Source organism: Amblyomma maculatum, chromosome 6, assembly GCF_055883805.1.
Source record: "Amblyomma maculatum isolate TAMU_Amacu chromosome 6, ASM5588380v1, whole genome shotgun sequence".
Classification (NCBI taxonomy): Eukaryota; Metazoa; Arthropoda; class Arachnida; order Ixodida; family Ixodidae; genus Amblyomma; species Amblyomma maculatum.
Genome location: NC_139349.1, coordinates 52,451,426 through 52,473,756, shown reverse-complemented (window position 1 = coordinate 52,473,756; position 22,331 = coordinate 52,451,426). Strand labels below are relative to the sequence as shown.

Sequence of the window (22,331 nt, the reverse complement as noted above, 5' to 3'; positions counted from 1 at the left end):
CAAACTGGCGCCCTTTACGTTTCGCCTCTATAGGCAAACGCGGCTGGCACGGTTGGGTTCAATCATTAATTAGTACTCCGGTTCAGGCACTCCGGGAGTTGTGTACGACGCCTTCAATATCACATCTGCAGCGGCAGCGGCTTTGTCCACATCGATGAAGGCTAAAACAAGCCGCCATGTGCATGGGTGGAAATAGAGCCTTCCATTTTACAGGCCAAGTTGCTTTATTGCTGACCCTCATAAACCAAACTAAATAAACTTATTTGGCGAAAAAACCCCAGCGAGAACATGCGAGTTCTCTTCCACAAGTTCTTGCTCACAATGCTGCGCGACCGAACGCTTGCGAACAAGTTTCTGCAACCATGAGGCTGACGCTACAGGCACGCGCCCGTCACCTTACCCATCGTACGTGGGTGAGCGTCCGCTTCGAAAACGTTCATCACGATCCTTGCCACAGAAAGTTCATTCTCCATAAGTAGACTAAACATGCCGTATACCTGTCACTATCAGGCTGACATGACCGTGCGCTTTCTTCCGTGACGCCGAGTCCGAGCCTCGCCGAAGATTGCAAGATAGCGAACAAAACTCGAAACTTCAAATTCACAGCAGTAGGCGTCAGCAGAAGCCCACGACGACAGGTTTACGCGCGGGACAACGAATGCGGCGCGTAGCGCTTCATCATGATAAGCCATGGGCACATTTCCAGATAGCCACGAATCATAGCGCCGTATCAGCCATACGACTTCGTTTCGCTGCGTTCCTCAGTGCTGTTCCTTTCTTGTCGCACCTAAACCAGACGAAAGCTCGCTGGTTTTGAAGCTCCGTTAAAGGGACTATGGCGTCTGCAACTCCTAGTTTCTACAGTCCAGAAGGCCGCGGATAATTGATGTCAGTTAGAAGCGAATCAAGAACACGCAAGGTTTTGTGCCGCCAAGACATCCTGCAGACGGCCTAGTGCCTAGGTAAGTGCTGACTGCTTGAAAACGTTGCGCTATGTTTGAAATCTCGACGGCTCGCCACAATCAGATAGTACCGTTTTCCTAACTCGCGCAAACGAAGCCACTTCGCGCACATTCATGATATTCTGTAGATTGCATGTTGGCCTTTCTTTTGCTCATTGTTCCAAACTTTTTCGCAACAGCGTCTCCTTAGGAAGCGCAGTGTCTGTTAAAAAAATAACTAAGGCTGCTGGACGCGTAGGTTCTATGCTGGTCGAGGCGGCCGCTTTTCGATGGAGACAAAAATCGTGTCTCCCTTGTTCTGCACGAAGTCAGTTAAAGAACTTCTCATGGTCCTAATTTCCCGAGATGTCCACAAAGGCATCCCTCATAGCCTGCGTCACGTTGCTGTGTTAATCCCTGTAAGACAAAAAAGAACACCGAATTGTGCAGGTATATTATCTGTACTATTGCGCCCATCTTATTCAGATTAATTTACTATTGGGTCCGTAGGATTAAGTTGTACCCTGTAGGGATCCCAATCTATTTCTGAATTGGTTATTTACCACTCAAGTACAACTCGCCACCTTAGCATATGATATATCTCCTTCGTAACTACTGATGTTAGTCGATAAGTGATATTATTTGTGTGCATGTGGTTGTGGTTCTGCACATTTTTCACAGCTGTATTTTATATCTCGCCACACTAAGTCATTCTAAGATCATTCTTCAAAGAATGGATTGTTCAACTGTGGCAAAAAATATTAGTGGCCAGCAAAGAGGCCGTAGCACTGAATGATAATGCATGTGGCTTCAAACGCACCATGAAACTGGTGACCAATGCAACATTGCCCTTTAGATGGCGTATTTTATGAGGACACTCGCCTGTGACGCATAAAACTTTAACAGGTGAGGGAAGTAATTTTTAAGCGCGAGATTATGCCTCTTCAGCCCAAAAACCATCGGCGTTGTAGTTGTATGTCGGTAAAGCTTGTAGCAAACAACCAGAAGCTGCGCTGAAAAAAAATTGTATCGTTTTAATTTATCGTTCTATTGATAATTGGTTAATTGTTGTGTGATATGCAATAACAAAAGAATGAAATCATAATAATGAGTTGATTAATTAAGGAAAAGAAAATGTTAACAAATTTAAAGGGTTATTCAAATGTGTCAAAATGTCCAAAATAAAAAGCCAATGATTGGTTATGGTAATCAAGAATATTTAGGCTGTCTGATAGATCAATAACATAATTGAAATAATTAAAACATTGAAAAATAGGAATTCAATGTTGTAAAAATGACAACGAAAACCTATACCTAATAAGGCTAAATAAGAAAATTGAGTGTTTATTTGATAAATTATAAGTTATAGTTGAAGAAATTAAAAGTTTAAAAAGAAGGATCAAAGGTGTCGATATGCTCACAATCAAATTACAATGCTTGATTATGCTAATTAAGAAAATGTTGTGTGCAATCAATGAATTAACTATTTTAATTATTCAAATACGAAGCATTGCTCATAATGTCAAATTGCTCAGAATGGAAATCCAATGTTTTCTGATGCAGAGTAACGGTGTACAAAAATTTATAAATAAAAAAAGAAAAACGAAGACAAAAATCATCGTTGTGTGTGAAACGCTATAGCATGTGCCTGCGATTTGTATGTATCAGTTCATAGCTGGAAGCTGTGATGTTTGTCATAATCATAGTGCAGGACAGGTTATGAAAAGTATTCATTATTACGCTACATATTAAATGCCTATAGGGAAAAGACGGTGGCGAGAAGTAAATGTCATTCTCTCTCATGTCTGTCACCGGCTTGCTCTTATTCAAAACATGCTGGAAGAAGTTCCACAGAAGGTTGGATGAGAGGAGTATGTAGGTGCAACGCTAATAGGCAACACCTTAACAGCGCGAAGTGGTTAATGTTATTGCCTATATAGTATTTGTGCAGTGAATTGCTTATTCTTATACAGTTTATTGTTGTTTGTTTTGGAAAATAAGAGAGCAATGCTACTCTTCGAAATTGGGTAGAAATAAATATCCGGCACTGAAATAACGAAACTCCAGTTCAGAGTATAACATAGTCAGCTGCTATAATCAAGCGGGAACAAATTCACCTGTACTGCGAGTGACCACACGCTGCAACCATGGAGAATAACGTTATCTGAAGAAAGATTTTTTGTGACTGGGGGTTAAAAATATATTAAGTGCTTTGGGTAAGAACTGCCGAATTAGGAAAAGCTATCTTTAAATTTCTGATATCAAAAGAATGGCGGAACACATAAGCAGCGCATTTCTGTCATAAATGAAGTAGCCTGACTAATCTCTCCGAGACTGATTTGTGGGACACAGCAAAACGATTAAAAATAATTAGGTTCACTGCCGATGACTATTGGTGTGAAAATTATATAGGTGATTTTAAAGGAGTAAATAGTGCCAAAAGCACGCAATAAAAACAGTCGTATCCTCTACAAAATCGATAGAAGATTAATGTGGGGAGTATAATGAACAGTGAAATGTGCTTTGCCAAAAACATATTTCAATATAACATATTACTTTTGTTGGTATGGGTAAGAAAGGCAGAAAATTATCAAATTTTGTTTGCTAAATGGTGACTTGTCCTAAAAATGGCTAATAGGTGACATCAGGGAGACATGTGTTCTTGCCGTGAGTAATAAATAATATTTCTAGTACGGAACCAAGTTTTCAAAAATTGGTTCATTGCTGTCCATGATTATTGTTTCATTTCAGCTTGCTTTTGAGCTAAAACTTCGTTTCCAGACAACAGTTGACATAATAGAATCCAAGCTCATCGAAGGGAAGTGAAAGCTACAGCTTGAAGACTTTTTTCTGGCAGCTACCTTTGCGCCAGAATAGCTGCGTTCCATCTCAAAACAAAGCCAATAAATTCGAAAAGGCTACTGAAGGTTTTAAATACAAAACACACGAATCGACGCATACAAAGAAAAATGTCACGAATATTACTTTGCATTGTGTACTGTCGTGACGCTGGGGCTATGTCGACCCGGCCTTCACTTGGTAGCGTGCAGAGACTCGGGTTGAAGAAGGACTGAATCTTCGAAGTTGGTAAAATATGTACAAGCAGGTTTACTGGCACTTTGAGAAAACGTATTTACAAGAATATTTACATGAAAAAGAAGGGTACATCAGCAAAATGACAAGCGTTAAGAGTTCATAGCGAGAAGCGACTGGATGAGCCGTTTACCCAGGGCCCAGAGCGACATTTCGTGCTCTGCAGCGTCCTTAAAACCCCCCTATGTCCAGCCCCTCTCTGAAGATGTTGACCAACCAAATCCAGGGCACGCCCCTCAGGTATCGGCATCCAATCGAACACATCACTGCACTGATGGTCTGAAGCACTGACTGGTCCGGCATTCATTCGTTGGGCGTGATCACTTGTTGGCGGGAAAAGCTTGGGAACGGCGAGGAGAGGAGGTACATTTCTATTCTTCAGCAAAGAAACCACAGGCTGGTTCTGACAAGGGGTTTTACTTCTCAGAAATCCGAGTGCACGTGGCGCCGCATAGGGCTCCCAACATTGTCCCTTTTCGACAATTGCAAATCTTTCCTGCATTCCTGGGAAATCACTTAATGGCCGTATGAGTCATGCTCCTTTCTTGTCCTGCACGTCAGCGGACATGTCACTCTGTCGTCTCCTTTGGATAGGAGGCATTCATCACTGGAGGATAGCACTTCTCGACTGGAAGGGTGAACAAAAGAAAGAAAGCACTTCCTGCTATTTCCCGCAGGGGGACGTTTCTTTGTGTTTTTCCAGACGTTCTCTTGACAGGGTCAATTTGGCATTTGCAGGTTGTCCACAAAGCAAAACAGGCTTACAAAACAGGATTCCTGGAAACAGGCTCACTTAGAGCCATTGGACCATCACCACATTTCCACAATACTTTTCCATGCCCACAGGCGAACAATAGAGCGCGCAAATGCGGATGCTTGGTCGTAACAGCCTCCTCCCCCGCCAGAAGAGTCTCGGAGGGCAGCAGTCCCAGCTGCTGCATGAAGAGACGACTTAATGGCCTGCACGTGAACGCTTGAAGCTCGCTGTTGCTTGTCGCGTTGTCTTGATTGTTGTAGGCCAAATTGCTCGAGCTGTCTGAAACTCAACCACATGTCGAAGCAAGCACTCGGCTCCCGTCTGAAGAGACCAGGTTAAAAGAAAACTGCCATTGTTGTTCGAGAAAAGCCCACTCTCAAGACGTTCAGGACCCACGTATTCCTAGAAAACCAAACGTGCTGCTTTACATAGCCACACATATACAAGCGCACGAAAAAAAAAAAAAAAAAAAACCTGATTATCAATTTGGACACATGGTGAGGAACATCTCGGACCGCTTAGAAAGAGCGGCTAAGCGCGTCCGCATTCCCATTTAACTTCCCCTTTTTGTATCTTATTTCAAAATTGAACTGCTGTAAAATCAAGCTCCACCTAAGAAGGCGACTGTTCTTCGATGTCGCAGTTTGCAGCCAAGCCAGGGGACAATGGTCCGTCTCTACGGTGAATTTGGCCCCTCCAAGATAGCACTGCAATTTTTGAATGGCCCATACAATGCAAGCGCACTCTTTCTCTGACGCGCAATAAGCCCTCTCTCTAGAACTCAGTTTTCTGCTCAAGTAGAGCACGGGGTGCTCATTACCGTCGTCATCTCTCTGGCAGAGAACAGCACCTAACCCTCGATCACTGGCATCACACTGGACCGTGAATTCTCGGCCATAGTCTGGAGCTCGCAATACCGGACGGCTAATCAGCACAGCCTTCAGGTTTACGAAGGAGGCTTCCTTTTGTTCGTCCCAGACTACATTTGTCGGTTCTGTCTTGCGGAGAGCGTCGGTCAGAGGGCTAGCCAAAGCTGAATAGTTAGGGATGTAGTGATTGTAGTACCCAGTCAGACCCAGGAATGCTCGAATTTCCGTCTTCGTGCTCGGCCGCGGGTAGTCTGCTACCGCAGAAATCTTAATCTCGCTGGGTTTCCTGAAACCTTGACCTACATTGTGACCCAAGTAGTCCACGGTCGCCCTTGCCAGGCAACATTTCTCGGCCTTTACGGTTAGTCCAGCTTGACGCAAAAGGCTCAGTACAGCTCTTAGATGTACCATATGGTCCGCCCATGAGTCGGAAAAAACCGCAATGTCATCTAAATAAGGCACTGCGAATGTTTCACACCCATTTAAAACCCTATCCATGAGTCGGGAAAAACAAAATGGAGCATTTTTGAGCCCGAAACTCATCATTGTTGGCTGGTAGCTGCCCGTCGGAGTGACGAAAGCCGCGTATCTGCTGGCGCGTTCAGTGAGCGGTACTTGCCAGTATCCTCGAGTAAGGTCCAGCGTAGTCACATATGCCGCTCTACTGACCTGTTCTACTCTCTCCTCAATATTCGGAATAGGATACACTTGATCCCTGGTGAGAGAATTTAGCTTTCGGTAGTCTACCACAGGCCTAGGGTCTTTACCTGGAGCTTCTACTAAGATCATAGGCGAAGCATAATCGCTTTCCGAGGGTTTTATTACTCCTAATTCCAGCATGCGAGTTACTTCCATATCCAGAATTTCTCTTTGCCTTGGAGAAAATCGGTAGCACCTTGATCGCACTGGCACGTCTGAAGTCAGCTCAATATCGTGCTCAGTCAAATCAGTCCTGCCTGGCCTGTCCACGAAGCAGGCCTCAAACTCTGTTATTATTTCGCCCAGATCGGACAGCTGGGATTTCTTTAGTTCTCCTCTCTGCTCCGTCTTTCTGAGAAGCTCCTGAGCGTTGCTTCCTTTTCCGCTGAGGCAAATCAAGTTGTCCCCCATCTCCTCGGGAAGGTTTAACGTTAGATTTACCACGGCTTCCCTCTGCACATAAGGCTTCATAAGATTGCAATGATAAATGCGCACTTCTTTACGCCTACCGGGAATTTTCACTGCGTAGTTAGTGTTAGAAAGCTTTGCAACGACTTCAGGCGGTCCTTCCCACTGTACTTCGAGCTTATTCTGCCTTGAACTTCTCAGCAACATCACCTGGTCCCCGATACAAAACGTCCTTTGACGGGCTGTCTTATCATAGTACACCTTGGAACGAGCCTGGGCTGACTTCATGCTGGCCTCAACGAGTTCCTTAGTGTTATGTAAGCGATTCAAGAGGTTCAGAATGAATTCTACTACTGTTGGGTCTTCTCCGCGCCCCTCCCAGGCTTCGCGCACCATTCGCAAAGGTGAGCGCAGTGACCTTCCGTACACCAACTCGGCTGGGCTAAATCCAGTGGATTCGTGCGGCACTGACCGCAAAGCGAAAAGCGCTGCAGGCAGGCAGGTATCCCATTCGCGCTTGTTTTCATAGCACAGTCCCCTCAGGACTCGTTTGAGAACAGAGTGCCATCTTTCTACGCTGTTGCTCTGCGGATGATGGATCGAGCTATGCACTACCTTAATGCCGCATCGCTCGAGAAATGAGGTGGTGAAGACACTCGTGAAAACGCTACCCTGATCACTTTGGACCTCGGAAGGGAATCCAACTCGTGCAAACACTGACAGCAGCGAATCCACTACACTCTCGGACGTCACCTCGCGCAGCGGAACAGCCTCTGGAAACTTTGTGGCTGGGCATAACATAGTGAGGATATAACGGTACCCTGACTCTGTCACAGGAAGTGGCCCAACTACATCTATTACTAACCGGTGAAACGGCTCGGTAATGATTGGTACTAACACCATCGGAGCTTTCCACTTATCTTGCGCCTTTCCAACCCGCTGGCACGTGTCGCATGACCGTACAAAATTTTCCGTGTCCTTAAAACATCCAGGCCAATAGTATTCTTGCAACAACCTCTGCTTTGTTTTCTTTATTCCAAGGTGACATGACCACGAGCTGCCATGGGAAAGTCGCAGTAAGTCTCCGCGATACTTTTGGGGAACGACTAATTGGTCCCGCTCTACTCCGCGCTTATCCTTGAATAAGCGATACAGCACTCCCTTTCTCATCTCGAAAGAAATATTGTTTGCTGTCTTAGTGGCGCGGTGGCGCTCCCTTATCTCCTGTATCTTGGGATCATTGGCTTGCTCTATAGCTAAGTCCTCTCGGGTTCCACTTAAAAGTCTCGTGAGATTACTAGACACTGGCGGCAAGAGGTTACTCTCAAGAACGTCCTCATTCCGCGTCTCATCAAGCTCCCTTTCAAGTTGACATATCTGAGATGCCTCGCTCTCAAAGTTTTCTGACCTGCTATCTTCCGCATTTACCACTGTTTTAACTGCCGTTTCCTCCGCTGTGGATTTTTCTGGAATGAGCAGTGTAGCTAGTTCTCGCGCCTTTGAACGTGTTAAGGCTTGCACAACTCTGTCTCCGAAAAGGATGCCCCTCTTTCGCAGCAGCATGTCCGATTTGTTGGAGAACAAATACGGATAGCACTTAGGAAGCTTTCCTGAAACGGCAGCCGCGGTTGTTAATTCGCCGAAAGGGCCCTCGATGACCACGTTCGCGATCGGCAAGCACACACTCTGTTCCTCAACTACCTGTCGGATCCATGCACACTGTCCTGTATAGTCGGAAGGCGATACATACGCCGGATGGACAACATCCATCGTTGCGGCCGAATCGCGCAGTACCTTGCAAGGCTTCCCGTTGACTACTAGGTCATGCAGGTAGGGTTCTAAAAGCTGCATATTTTCATCGCAGTCCCTGACATACGAGAAAGCAATCTTTTCTTTCCGGCAGTTGACGGCAATGTGACCCTGCTCATTACACCTAAAGCATGTGAGCGGCTTCCTAGCCTCAAGCTTATTCTTTGTGTTCTGCACGTTGGTCACTTCCCCACTTTTCTCACTGCCGTCCTTTCTAGGGAATTTGCCTGAAGAAACCTTCATTTCTTCGTTTCCAACTCTAGCAAAGTGCCTTTCCTGACGGTTTTTCACACTGAACTTGGGATTGCGGGGCCTATCCACTGCTGGGTTGCTGAATTGTCGGCGCGAAGCATACTCCTCAATAAGTTCGGCAGCTTCAGTTGCCGACTTAATTTCGCCTCGGTCCTGTAACCAATTTCTTTCTTTTTCTGGGAGGCAGTTATAAAACTGCTCCAAAAGAATTCGCTCGACTACAGCGTCCCTATCACTGTAGGAATCTGTGCTCTTTAGCCACTCGCCCAAATTTACTCTTAAATTGTACAGGAATTCAGGGTAACTCTCGTCCCTGGACTTAGTAGCGTTCCGAAAACGTTGTCTGAACGCCTCGGCGCTAAGCCTATACTTTCTCAGAAGGCAAGCTTTGACCTTCTCGTAGTTGTCCGCGTCCTCCTTGCTTAGCCGCGCGACAACCTCCGCTGCCTCGCAGGGCAGAACCGTCAATAATCTCTGAGACCACGTGTCTCGCTGGAAGGACAGTTTTTCGCAAGTTCGCTCAAAGTTAGCCAGATACAGACCGATATCCCCTGATATCACATATGGCTGCATGTACTTTGACATCTTGAAATCTGCCTCCTTGTTGAGACGAGGTACCGCTAGCTGGGGACAATCGCCCGACCTCTTGCTCAACTCTAGTTCTAATTTCCGGAGCTCAATTTCTAGCTCCAGCTTTTTTGCTTCTCTTTCAATTTCACGCTCTTTCTGCTGTCTGAGCTGTTCCTTTTTTTGACCGATGAGGTTCCATGCTTCACTGAGCTCCTCATCATCGGTTCCCAGATCAGTGATTGCCTTTATAATCAAGGGTTTTCGTGCCAAACCACTTGTATCAATTCCCAATTCCTCACACAATAGCAACAGGTCCGGTTTCTGCAGCTTTTGTAGGTCCATGATCGCTCCGAGTGTCGGCTACTTCCAAAACAACTGTGCAAACTACCAACCTAAAGGCGTTTCCACACTCTCTTTACCAGTTCTAAAATCTAACCCTGTTCTAGAACCTGGTCCACATCAGAAGAAAAGCCAAGCACTCACCCACACATGCGATCGATGTTCCGAGCTGCTTTCTTGTTGGCCGATTGTTGCTCCTGCTTGTTGCTTGAGATGCCACCTCCGATCACCAGATGTTGTGGCTTGTAGATTCTGATCCACCTCCAATCACCAGATGTTGTAGCTTGTAGATCCAGATCCCACCTCCAGTCATCAGATGTTGTGGCTTGTAGATTCAGATCCCAACGCTGGTCACCAGTCGTTGTGCTTGCAGATTCAGATCCCACCGCTGATCACCAGTTGTCGTGACGCTGGGGCTATGTCGACCCGGCCTTCACTTGGTAGCGTGCAGAGACTCGGGTTGAAGAAGGACTGAATCTTCGAAGTTGGTAAAATATGTACAAGCAGGTTTACTGGCACTTTGAGAAAACGTATTTACAAGAATATTTACATGAAAAAGAAGGGTACATCAGCAAAATGACAAGCGTTAAGAGTTCATAGCGAGAAGCGACTGGATGAGCCGTTTACCCAGGGCCCAGAGCGACATTTCGTGCTCTGCAGCGTCCTTAAAACCCCCCTATGTCCAGCCCCTCTCTGAAGATGTTGACCAACCAAATCCAGGGCACGCCCCTCAGGTATCGGCATCCAATCGAACACATCACTGCACTGATGGTCTGAAGCACTGACTGGTCCGGCATTCATTCGTTGGGCGTGATCACTTGTTGGCGGGAAAAGCTTGGGAACGGCGAGGAGAGGAGGTACATTTCTATTCTTCAGCAAAGAAACCACAGGCTGGTTCTGACAAGGGGTTTTACTTCTCAGAAACCCGAGTGCACGTGGCGCCGCATAGGGCTCCCAACATTGTCCCTTTTCGACAATTGCAAATCTTTCCTGCATTCCCGGGAAATCACTTAATGGCCGTATGAGTCATGCTCCTTTCTTGTCCTGCACGTCAGCGGACATGTCACTCTGTCGTCTCCTTTGGATAGGAGGCATTCATCACTGGAGGATAGCACTTCTCGACTGGAAGGGTGAACAAAAGAAGGAAAGCACTTCCTGCTATTTCCCGCAGGGGGACGTTTCTTTGTGTTTTTCCAGACGTTCTCTTGACAGGGTCAATTTGGCATTTGCAGGTTGTCCACAAAGCAAAACAGGCTTACAAAACAGGATTCCTGGAAACAGGCTCACTTAGAGCCATTGGACCATCACCACATTTCCACAATACTTTTCCATGCCCACAGGCGAACAATAGAGCGCGCAAATGCGGATGCTTGGTCGTAACAGTACCCTCTGAAGTGGCTGGCACAGAACCTTAATAGAGCATGCAATGCATAGATGGTACCAATCTTCTGCCGCTAATACTTAACTGTATCTTGTCGCTTAAAATCAGTAGTAGCAAATAGGTTTCTGTATAGAAGTGCAATGCATAAATATGAACTCAATATCTGCTTCACGTACGAGAGACAGCATATAAATATACTGACTTGTAGAGTATATAAAACTGCACTTAGTTGTCACAAATAATGCTGGTAATTAACGTGCTTATTTTTATCATTAAAACTGGAATAAAAAAACTATTATTTCTTTCGTAAGGGACCAAACGCAGATGATGGAGCTTCACTTGGACCGTTTTTTTTCTCTGACAGTAGAAGAACTCAGTTATGTGTGGGAATGCTCGCTTAGAAGCGGGAACTAGCATTGAACAAGTTTTGTTCCAAACAAAACTTGTTCAATGCTAGTTCCCGCTTCTAAGTTGTGTTTGACCACTCGCTTTATCCTCTGCCTGACATACCCCAATTAGTTTGGCCAACTTTTGGTATTTCTTCAAACCGTATTCTGTGAAAGTCAGCCAGTTGAGGTACGTCTCATGGTTTAATGCTGAAATCTCTTTTGCTGAAGTTAGAACTACTCTAGGTGCAAAGTGCGCGCCGATTAGGAAACTGAGGTATTATTGTGAAAGCTAGTCACAAAGCTTTTTTTGCTAAATAGAATATTTTATTTACACAAGGTATACAAACGTTGATATGCTCTTTGTAAGGTACTGATTGCTTCATGAGCCATAAAATGGACACCAACAGCTAACCTGAGCAGTTCCTGAAGTCCACTTTTTCTGTCAACGTAAACAACTTTGGTTATAGACTAGTTTCCAAGACGAGTTTTTGCTTTTGCTCTGCAATGTGTCAACCTTTAATGTCCATGTAACATGCGTGAATAAATCGCATGTGATGGGAAATCTTTAAAAATGCTCAAGTAATCGACTGATACTTGTAAAATACCCTGTGGCCAACTTCTGTGTCGCACACACCATTGTATTCTCACTCAAATTGTTTTAAGAACAGCTACTTTAAATAATTCATGCCGCCGACTGGTTCAGAAGAATACATCAAATTAATGACAGGAACAAGAAATGGGGACGCACGCACAGGCACTGTGTTTGCATCCCCTTTTTTGGTCCCTGCCAATATTGTACTGTATACTTCTGTATCATGAACCAGCAAGCCAGGAACTGCATATTATATATATAAATTATTTGTTTATTTCAAAAACTTACATACAAATACGAGCCTGCCCAAGCCAACAATGGGCTTGTGGGGCAGCGCTCGGCAGAATGGAGCAAGCCCAGGGGCGGCACAGTAAGTCAATTGCACAAGACTCAAACTAAAAACTAAAGAAAGGCAGTAAGAAATGACGGGGAAGAAAAAAAAAATAAAAAATGAAAAACAAAGAAAGAAAGAAACAAAATTACACATACAGATCAAAGATATAAGATTTTACTTCTTTCCGCGTGCTGGAAGATAAAACATTATCTGGCAGGTCGTTTAACACATCAGGTACATAGAAGGCACGGACACGTTTCCTGTATCTTGTCCGTACTCTTGGTAAGGAAAAGCGGTCGCGTGGGCGTAATGTTCTGGCGGGGACATACGAGAGGCAGAACTCATTGTTCCATATATAGGAAAGGATTACTGTTTCTTTGAATAACAGCCTGAACGAGGGCATGTGCGAGCATGAAAAAAGACCGGGATTGTTAGTAATGTGCAAACCATACATCACCGCCCGAATTATGGATTTTAGTAAAGAATCAACTTTATTGCGCCAAAACACTGAACAGAAATAAAAAGAACAAATTCCATATCTCAGCACACTGTACGCCAATGCATGTGCTATTGTTTTCCTTACGTAAATTCGGCATAGTGCTTTAATAGAATACAGCAGGCAGGCTATTTTGCGCAGCCTTTCACAAACGTTAGCCAAGTGAGTGTTCCAAGACATGTTAGAATCGAAATGAACACCGAGATAATTGACACTTGAGAGGTATGGAATAGGAGAGCAAGAACAATTGTTACACAGAGGAGAATGAAGAAACACTGGAGTGATGACAGGAATAGATTTCAGCGGATCGTGAAAACATACTAATTTAGTTTTATTTTGGTTAATAGAAATTAAGTTATTACGGTACCAACTGATAACATTTGAAGTGTCAGTTTGTAATACAGCCACGGCTTGATGGTAATTAGCATGACGAGAAGCGTGTCATCTGCGTATTGAAACACCCGACAGTGAAAAATTGCTTGACTGAGATCATTAACGTACAAGTTGAATAAAAGGGGAACTAAAATCGACCCCTGGGGTACTCCAGCGCTCAACTGCCTAGGTTTCCCATTTGTTTAATTATTTTCATGCTTCCCCCTGTTATTCCTTCAGTGTTACATCGCCTCAAGGTTAAGCCACTATCCCAGCTTGCCTTGTGCCTATTCAGTGATACCGCATCTCATTCTCTCATAGCCTGAGTTGCTTTGGGACGTTAAACCCCACAAACCAAACCAAACCATCATTTCTTGAAATCATGAAACACACCGTAAATATCCCTTTATCGCTTAGTAAAACTAAATAATGTATTCGATAATGTATTTAACGATAAAAATATTTTATTGAATAAAACTATGCATACATTACAGTGAAAATACTATTTCAAGGCTTATTCCTGGTGTCATCTCTTCTTCCAATTCGCGGAGTTAACAATCGTTCATGACTGCATTCGTTCAATTGTTTACACATATTTTTTATAATTCTCACATGCAAGCATTTGTAGTCTGACTAAAATGTTTGTGTCCGCACAGGTTTTAATGAAGGGCACTCTTTGTGCAGTTCTCATAATTTCGAACTCGAGTTCCTCAGTGCAAATAATGGATGTGGTTCTTAATAGTTGTACGCTTTGGTCTTGCAACTCAGACATTCTCAAAAACTTGTTTCCAAAACTATTGCTTTAACTTACGCAGGGTGAAGACTGTGATCACCTGAAAAGAAAATAACAAGGCAACAGCAGCAAGGAAATGTAGAATGTTTTCGCAATGTGTAAAACAACGGAAAGCCAAGTTTTTTCCGTTGTTTAAAGAATCTAGACGACCTTTAAATGCATTGTAAAGATCACACAAGGAGGCGATTGAAACACCATCGAGGTCCTTGCTGTATGTGTAGATTTGCGAAAGTTTAATTTTTGTTGTAACTTTGCCATTCTGTAAGTTTTTATGGGCGCCTGTACATCAACAGTGTACTTAGCCTTGCACGTTTCTGTCCTGTTGTTGCCTCTTTTATTTTCCAATTCATTAAACCACGGGTTCTCAGTACTGAAAAAATATCCCCAAGAAAACATTCTTTCATTTTTTATCCTGCTTCTCTGCCCTCGACCACAGTTCCTCTTTATTAAACCGTGCCAGTGATAGTTGTCATGGCCAGCTGAAGAGAAGTCATGTTTAAACGTTGGATTGCGAACTGAGACTCACTTTGAACCATTATTCACTTTTCTTTGATGCTGTGTACTATCTCCTGTTGAACGTTCTACCCGATCAACATAATTCAAAATGTCTTATTCTGCCATTTACGGAACCCATCCACGCTTCTTTGCTGTTTTTGCAAGTACTTCAGCAGCAGCTAACATAAGACGATTTTGACCAGATGTGGGCGTCACGTAAACACTAAACACTATACATCTCAGTATCCAAGTAATGTCGACGGTGGAAACGTTTCTCACATGTACAAGAGCTCTTGTAGTGCAGCTATTGCTGCCTGAGACTGAATCAGTATCAGTGTGACCAGCACACCAAAAAAAAAAAAGAAACTGCAGTGTGATTGCCCTCAACTGCCAAGCACGTTTGGCTCCTCTGTTAGCCACTGATGTCGAGCAGCAATCGAGAAAATCAACCAAGAAAGAAGTTGGGCATACCCGTCGTGCAGCGATACCGAGCATGAAGCTATCGAATAGCTCAACCACCAAACAAGTTGGGCACCTCTACCGGGCAGCGATGTTGAGGAAAGAAGCCATCAAATAGGTTGAAACTACACCGTCCAGAATACGTGGAACGGTGTTCCAGTTAGCCGTATGTTCCACATAAAACGTTTACAATTTAACGGGAACGTTGTTCCGCATATAGTCTACTTTTATCCGGAACACTGCCCCGCCTGTATAAGCGGAACTTTTTTTGAAGTTCTGCTTACTAATTGGAACTTTATGTGGAACCAGGTTAAGAGTCTAAGGCTATGAGAGACGTCGTAGTGGAGGACTTCAGAAATTTCAGTCACCTGGGGTTCTTTAACATGAACTGATATCGCACAGCCCACGGGCGCCTAGTTTTCCGCCTCCATCGAAAAGCGGCCGCTGAGACCGGGATAGAGCCTAATAGGTGTGCATCGGTGAACAAGAAGTTCTTAGGAGGGAAAACTGGTATTTCTCTCGCTACCAGAAAAAGTCATTGTTCTTTTTTTACTGCCGCCAGGTGCCGCCCTTGTCGTGTTCCCATAGACGCGGGAGCTCGATTCGGCACACACTTCTGAGATGCCTTCAGAGTGCTTCAATCGCAGAGTACAATCGCAACATCATCAGCTCTGCTGAAGTCTCTGAAGCTGAGCACTTTAACGTTTTTGTAGGTCTTCTGAGCAGTTACTTGCCAGCAATAGCATAATAATTTGTGGTCGGAGATGCCGCGCTCAACATGAACCGTGCCATTACTGAACAACTCGCTTACAAACAACAGGTCCAAGATGCTGATTCACGAGTACAGGCTTTAACAATCTGTTCAAGATTGAGAGAGAACATCATATCTAAAAAGAAATCATTAGACGAAGAGAGGCCATAGTTCGTCATTCCGGTTAACAGACGGTAAATTAAAGTCGCCGGTGATAATTAAATTATTACAATGAAATTTCAGCAAATAATCGCATCGCTTGATCAAAAACAAATCATCTGAATCCGGAGCACAATACAGTGCACAAAGAACAAACGTGCCCCCCAAATTGAAACCCTCAAGCTCAAACATTCGTGGTCATCTATCTGGTCCATTTCAAGAACATTGATATTGTTCTTTACAATGCTCGCTACTCCCCCTCCGCGCGAAGCCCTATCTCTTCTTTGCATTTTATATCCTGATGGTATAATCTCATCATCTGTAATCACATTGTGCAACCAAGTTTCAGTTAGTACGCAGATGTGCGGATCGTACTGAAATAACAGGTGTTCAAGTTAATCCACTTCATTAACTATACTTCTAGCGTTCAGGGAAATCAGACGAAGCTGATTTGACTTTAATTGCTAGCTCTGAGAAAGCGCAGTGCACAAATCAGGAACCAAACGGCGAGCGTCTGTCTCATCATCCCGTATACTACACGTAAACTACATCTTCGATATCGCATATTTTTTCTTTTCAATTAGATAATGAATTATCGCAGTGTGACTGGCCGTTCCTAAAGTCTACTGTGACCGTCATATAAACCAAAACTAAAATTTCTATCTATTTACTGCGTCATGTATGCTGTTCTTTGATTTGTTGCCTTCAATTCATTAAATGCCAAACTGTGTGGCACATGCGTACCTGGCTAGACACATACGACGAACACGAGCAATCGTCGGAGCGCGCGCTTGAATAACCAACCCGGCGGCACTCAGCCGGCACCTATCCTACTGCGCATGTCGAGCATCCTGTTCACTGACGCTTAGGGGCGACATTGTGACCCGACCGGCACTTAGATAAGCCGCGAGCAAGGTTTTGTGGGGGCTCTTAAGGCATAAGCGGAGACGTCCGCCGGTTGCTCTGCGTGAGTGTGTGGGCTAACGTGGCATTGTTCTTTTTTCCATCAGCTTATATGCTTTCTTGCCTCGCCTACAAGCCTGGGTCTCTGGTTTGTTTTTGCTCCGGCCTCATGTTGTTGTTGAGCCAGCTAATTTCCTCCATGCCTCGTACGGTATGTGCAGCCCACCGCAAGATTAGCGGTGCATGTTTCCCCCTGCCAGCAGAAATATGCCTGGTGTTTCATTTTTCGTTTGTTTATTTCGACTGCAGAGATTAAAGCGGTGTTTGTTCTCGCTACGATTGGTCGTCAGTCGCACGAGTTTCAATCTGACGAGCTCCCCCTGAGCGAAGGCTGAGGCCTTCAAAACTAAAACATTCACCGACATTCTTTGCGAATAATACAACGTGAGCTCTACTTTTCGCACTTCGACCCCAAGGGTCATTCACATGCGCGTTTGATCTTGAGCCGAGACATCGTAGTGAAGGGCTTTGGAAATTTCGGCCAAGTGCATTTCACTAATTTCGACTTAGCGAGTACTGACTGCGTGCCACTGGGAGGGTTTAACAACAGCTTCGCCGGCGCTTGGTTGCTTAGCCTCGCTATGGATGAGGTGCGTGTAGGTCCGAATGAGTCAATGCTCCGGCGCATGCACCAGGCTGATATGTAGCTATACTTAACATAGCTTACTCTCAGATAACTGTATTTAACCGGGATATACAATAGCATGCATTTTTGCTGCTTTTCTTAACCCGTTCCGCACCGCCTCGGTGGTGCAGTGGTTACGGCACTCGACTACTCTGCCCAGGATACGGGATCGAATCACACTGCGGCGGTCGCTTTTCGATGGAGGTGAAAAGCGAGGCTTTCATGTGCTGTGCGATGTCAGTGCGCGTTAAAGAAACCCAGCTGGTCGAAATTCCCGGAGCTCTCCACTACGACGTCTCTCAAGGCAAGAGTTGTGGGTTCGAAATACATCTAAAATAGAGGGCTGGCCTCAGTTTGCCGTTTGAAAGGTTATTTTCTGGTCCTCCTAATGCACACGATCTCAGCCCACACATCATCAAAAAGGGCCGACATAAAATATTTGACATAGCAGGGCTTCACTGTCGTGCTTTTCAGGCCCTCATGCAACTTGAAATGCAGAGGAACGTAAGCAACCAGCTGTGGTCGTCCCTTCGTCGGATTAGATCCGTCTACACGGAAAGCAGAAAGTATGAAGAACCCTTTGTTTTTGCGGAGAAATAAAAATAGAATGCCGTGCTGCCGAAAACATCGTGACCACAGCTATAATCCGGCAATGCGCTCCATTTTAATCTTATTCTCCTAGCTATTTTCATCTCATGGTCCGTGTCTGCGGCTGCCTCCTCTAGACGTATTCACCACCCACTTAAAACTCGCTACGTGTTGTAAACTGCTGCTCCTTCCTGAGGCTATTGAACATTACTTTAGCCTCCTGGAATTATTTAGAGCAACCTTTCTACTTTTCCTTCCTAGCTCATAAAACATTTCCGGTTCATTCCTTGAGTTACGCCCCGATGGCTGGCATGTTGGTGCAAGGGAACACTTCAGTTGACTTTGGCTGCTAGTGGAGTAGCAAGGATGCTACCAGTCTAGCCTGCTTGCAGATAGAGTGCTGATTAACCGGGTTTTCGCCAACACGTAAGTCAACGAGCCGTGGCATGAGCAATGAAGTGATCGCTTTATTCCCTTGGAGTGCAAGTTTTCACCCTTAGCGACCATCGGTTGTCCTCTCTATGCGCTACATGGCTTGCCTATTCCCATTTCGTCTTCTCGATTTCCACTAGAAGGTTATTACCTCGAGGTATTTCTCTGACTCACTCCGCATGCTTCCTAGCTCTTAACGTTACACCTACGATACTCATTTCGATAGCTCCTTGCGTTTTCCTAAATTTAAGCAGAACCCTTTCAGCCGGCCTCCACAATTCAGCCTCACAGGTGAGCACAGGTAAGATGCAATTGTTATACACTTTTCTCTTGGGCGACACCGGTAAGCTGCTAGTCATAATAAGCGAGTACCTGCCAAATGTGCTAAATTCTAATCTTATTCTCCTACCTATTTCTATTTCATGGTCTGTATCTGTGGTAGACATAATCATAGACAGAGTAGACATAAGACATAGTAGACATAATCGCCTACACCTTCCAGTGCTTCGCTACCTATTGTGAGCTGCTGTTCCTTCCAGAGGCTGTTCAACATCAACTTAGTCTTCTGCAAGTAATTTAGACCTACGTTTCTGCTTTTCGTACCTAGGTCATAAAATAATATTTGCGGTTCATCTTTTTAGATACTTAGCAAGGAAACGTCATCAGCGAATCGCATATTACTGAGATGTTCTTCATAAATCCTTAACCCTCTCTCGTTCCAAGCAGCCGAATACTTCCTCTAAGCAAGCTGTGAATAATACTGGGGAGATTGTCTGTCTTTGCCTAATATATTTCTTTATGCTAATTTTATTACTTTCCTTAAGCATAACTGTAGTTGCTTGCAGCCACAATAGATATTTTCTAGTACTTTCATATACGGCTAGTATACACCGTGATTTTCCAATGCCTGCATGACTGATGAGATTTAGAGTGAGTCAAATGCTTTTTAGTAATCAATAAATACTATGTATAGGGGCCGGGTATATTCCGAATAATTTTCTATCATATGGTTAACCTTAATCCTGAATCATGGAAGGCCGCGTCGTCCAGTTCTAGCCTGGCAGACTCTAGACATATGGTGCGGGAGACCAAGCCGACCACGACCTCTACTAGTGGGCCCAGTCTGGGGTAGATCCCTACACAGGGAGCCTCCGTTTGGGACATCAAGTGTTTTTTTGTCACCACCGGTGTGCAGCTTTATTAGTGTTTTAAGAATTCAAGTTCTTTAAAGATCATTTAGGGTTCCAAATTAGTCCTCTAAATGCCAGCCAACTGCCGTTCCTTCCTTGTTGTGGCGTCTAAGTAATCGCTTCATCGAGTACAGAGACTTTGGTCTGTTTTAAAATTATGACCTCGGCCTTGTTTACCTCTCGTATATTAAGAAGCTACAACATTTGCTAGCAGAATTGCTAAATTGGTCAAAATTGTTTAATCAAACGTCTGTTACCTGTCGAGGTGAAGCTGGACGCAACGTTTCGGTTAAACCGAAATACTTGAGCAAGTGTTTTGTAGGTTGAAATGGTATAAGGTGGGATGGATTTGGGGTTTATTTGCAAAAACGATTAAAATATGTACATGTGGGTGACTTTCTGTGACGCACAACTTATGCGACTCTGACCCCACTGCAGTAGTGCGCATTTCTCAGGTGAAAGCCGCGGAGCTACTTTTTACTCAGCAGATACCAAAAGCCTAGCGAAACATCCGAGGCTGATGGGTCCCGAAGAATGTCTGGTAATTTTCACTGTTAATGAGAACAAAGAAGAAGCAAAACTTCATAAAGTGCTGCTGCTTCTAAGGATCAACAGATATCGTGGGGATGGCATGTGAGCTTAAGTAGCGTCAAGAAAGGGAGGTAACAAGCACAGTGTATATGACTACGTAGGTGATTCCATGGAAGCCTTCTACAATACACTTTCACACAATGGCCTAAGCAACCACAGGCCGAATCGAAACATTTTCATATTAATGGGGTTACACGTCAAGTATCGATAGACAGCGCGCGCTCATGACAATCGAACAATCCTGAATGTGTCTGTTTTGGTTTTACACCCACGTGAAATGAGGGGGCGTAAAGCCAAGTCATGTGAAAATACGTTCTTGCTCTCTGCTAAATACCACCTTAATTATCATGTGAACGAGTGCAGTGGCTGCTTAAATAGTTATGTGATCACTGACCAGCAAACAAATGGAGGGAAAGTGAAGAGATTCGTATTGACATACAAAAGGGAACCAGCAGCCACCGACACAAAGGAAAGCATAAGAGATGTTTTCTTTTTTTATCAATGTGAAGCATTCATCAAACGTGGAGATAACTAGAAAGTAGAATGAAAACAAAAACAACCATATGCCAACTGTGGTATCCAAACCAACGACCTCTGAACTCCGTCTATGATGCTCTAGTAGTAGGTTAGTTTTTCACTCTCCTATGGATGTATGTTCCGTGTAGCCTGCCCTTGAGAGTGTTTGCCAACGCCACCCTCCTCCACAGCGGCTGACGTGGATCGCCCTGTGTCAGGATGGTTTTGCGTAGAACGTGATTTTTCGGCAAGGGTGGGAGCAGTGTGACTACCCTCTTTCGCTACTATGACGTCAAGGCCGTAAGGATCGAAGCCCTCGTTAAGCTAACCAGCATACGAATGCATGAAAAATGAAAGGTTTCGTTGCGGCATACATAACGTTATGATTGTAAGTCCAGAATAAGCGTATCTGTTTTGGATCTCGTGAAAGAGGCTTCAGAGCATGAAAAAAAAAAAAAAAAAAACTCCGTCATGCCATTTCGCAAAGGCTCCTCCGCCAAACAGCCTGTCCGCTTACCTCTCGCAGGTGAAACGCAGTAGTAATCTCTATCGATGTAAATTTAGGAACCTTCAGTACTGCAGCAGAAGGAAAAAATCGATACTAACCTACCCCACACAGCTGTCAAACTGAACAAATGACGGCCATAAATAACGCCTGCCGCACCAGATGCAAGTAATAGTGGTCGGTTTACAGAGGACATGAGATCGCCTTACTTGTGCGCAGACAGCATGAATCAATATGTGCGACTTGTTATTCGATTCTAATCTACATGGTATGAGCGTGATCTACGCAGGCGTTCTCCTTTTGTTTTCTTCTGTTTGTTTAATAGTCTCGGCGCCCCAGATACCTGCTGATAAAGTAGGTTTGGCTTGGTTTTGGGGGTTGTATGTTCCAGAACGGCTCAAGCTATGAGAGACTCAGTAGTGAAGGGCTCCGGAAATTTCGACCACCTGGGGTTCAATAACGTGCACAGACATCGAAAAGCAACCGCCGAGGCTGGAGTTCGATCCCGCATCCTCGGGCACAGTAGTCGAGTCCTACTTTGTAACGTCAACCATTAACGTTCTCCTTGATTCACACCATTTTTTTTTTCATGTTAACTGAACGAAACGTTACTATCGCAAAGCGAAAAAGAAGGAAATTTACTCTAACAAAAAACATATCACAGCCAGAAGAAAAAAAGAAACGAGGTTTGAACTTTATAACATAACAAAGTGCGTAATTTGTTTCCCTGTAAATAACACTTCCTTGCAATAACACCCATGCCACGGCAAATACCAACATTGGTCTACGGAAATGAGCAGCTGTTTGAAAAAGCCCCAGTGCACATTATAGACTGATAAAAAAAAAAAAATGAAGCTCGCGTGTGAAGAGCTGCATTGAACAATTGTGACAGATACTGCGTCTTTCCTTTCCTGTGAACCAATTACTATTATTTAGAGAGCTGCGCGTGCTGCTGCCAAAAAG

At 44.4% G+C, this 22,331-nt stretch overlaps 1 protein-coding gene across 1 annotated transcript in view; it reads left to right on the top strand.

Annotated features, from left to right (window-relative positions):
- Positions 1–712: 712 nt before the first annotated feature.
- Positions 713–22,331, top strand: part of LOC146185731 (uncharacterized) — a 624,411-nt gene continuing 602,792 nt past the window's right edge. Inside the window, exon 1 of the mRNA XM_084606656.1 lies at positions 713–962. The gene's annotated coding sequence lies outside the window, so the exon portion shown is untranslated. The remainder of the gene's footprint in view (positions 963–22,331) is intronic.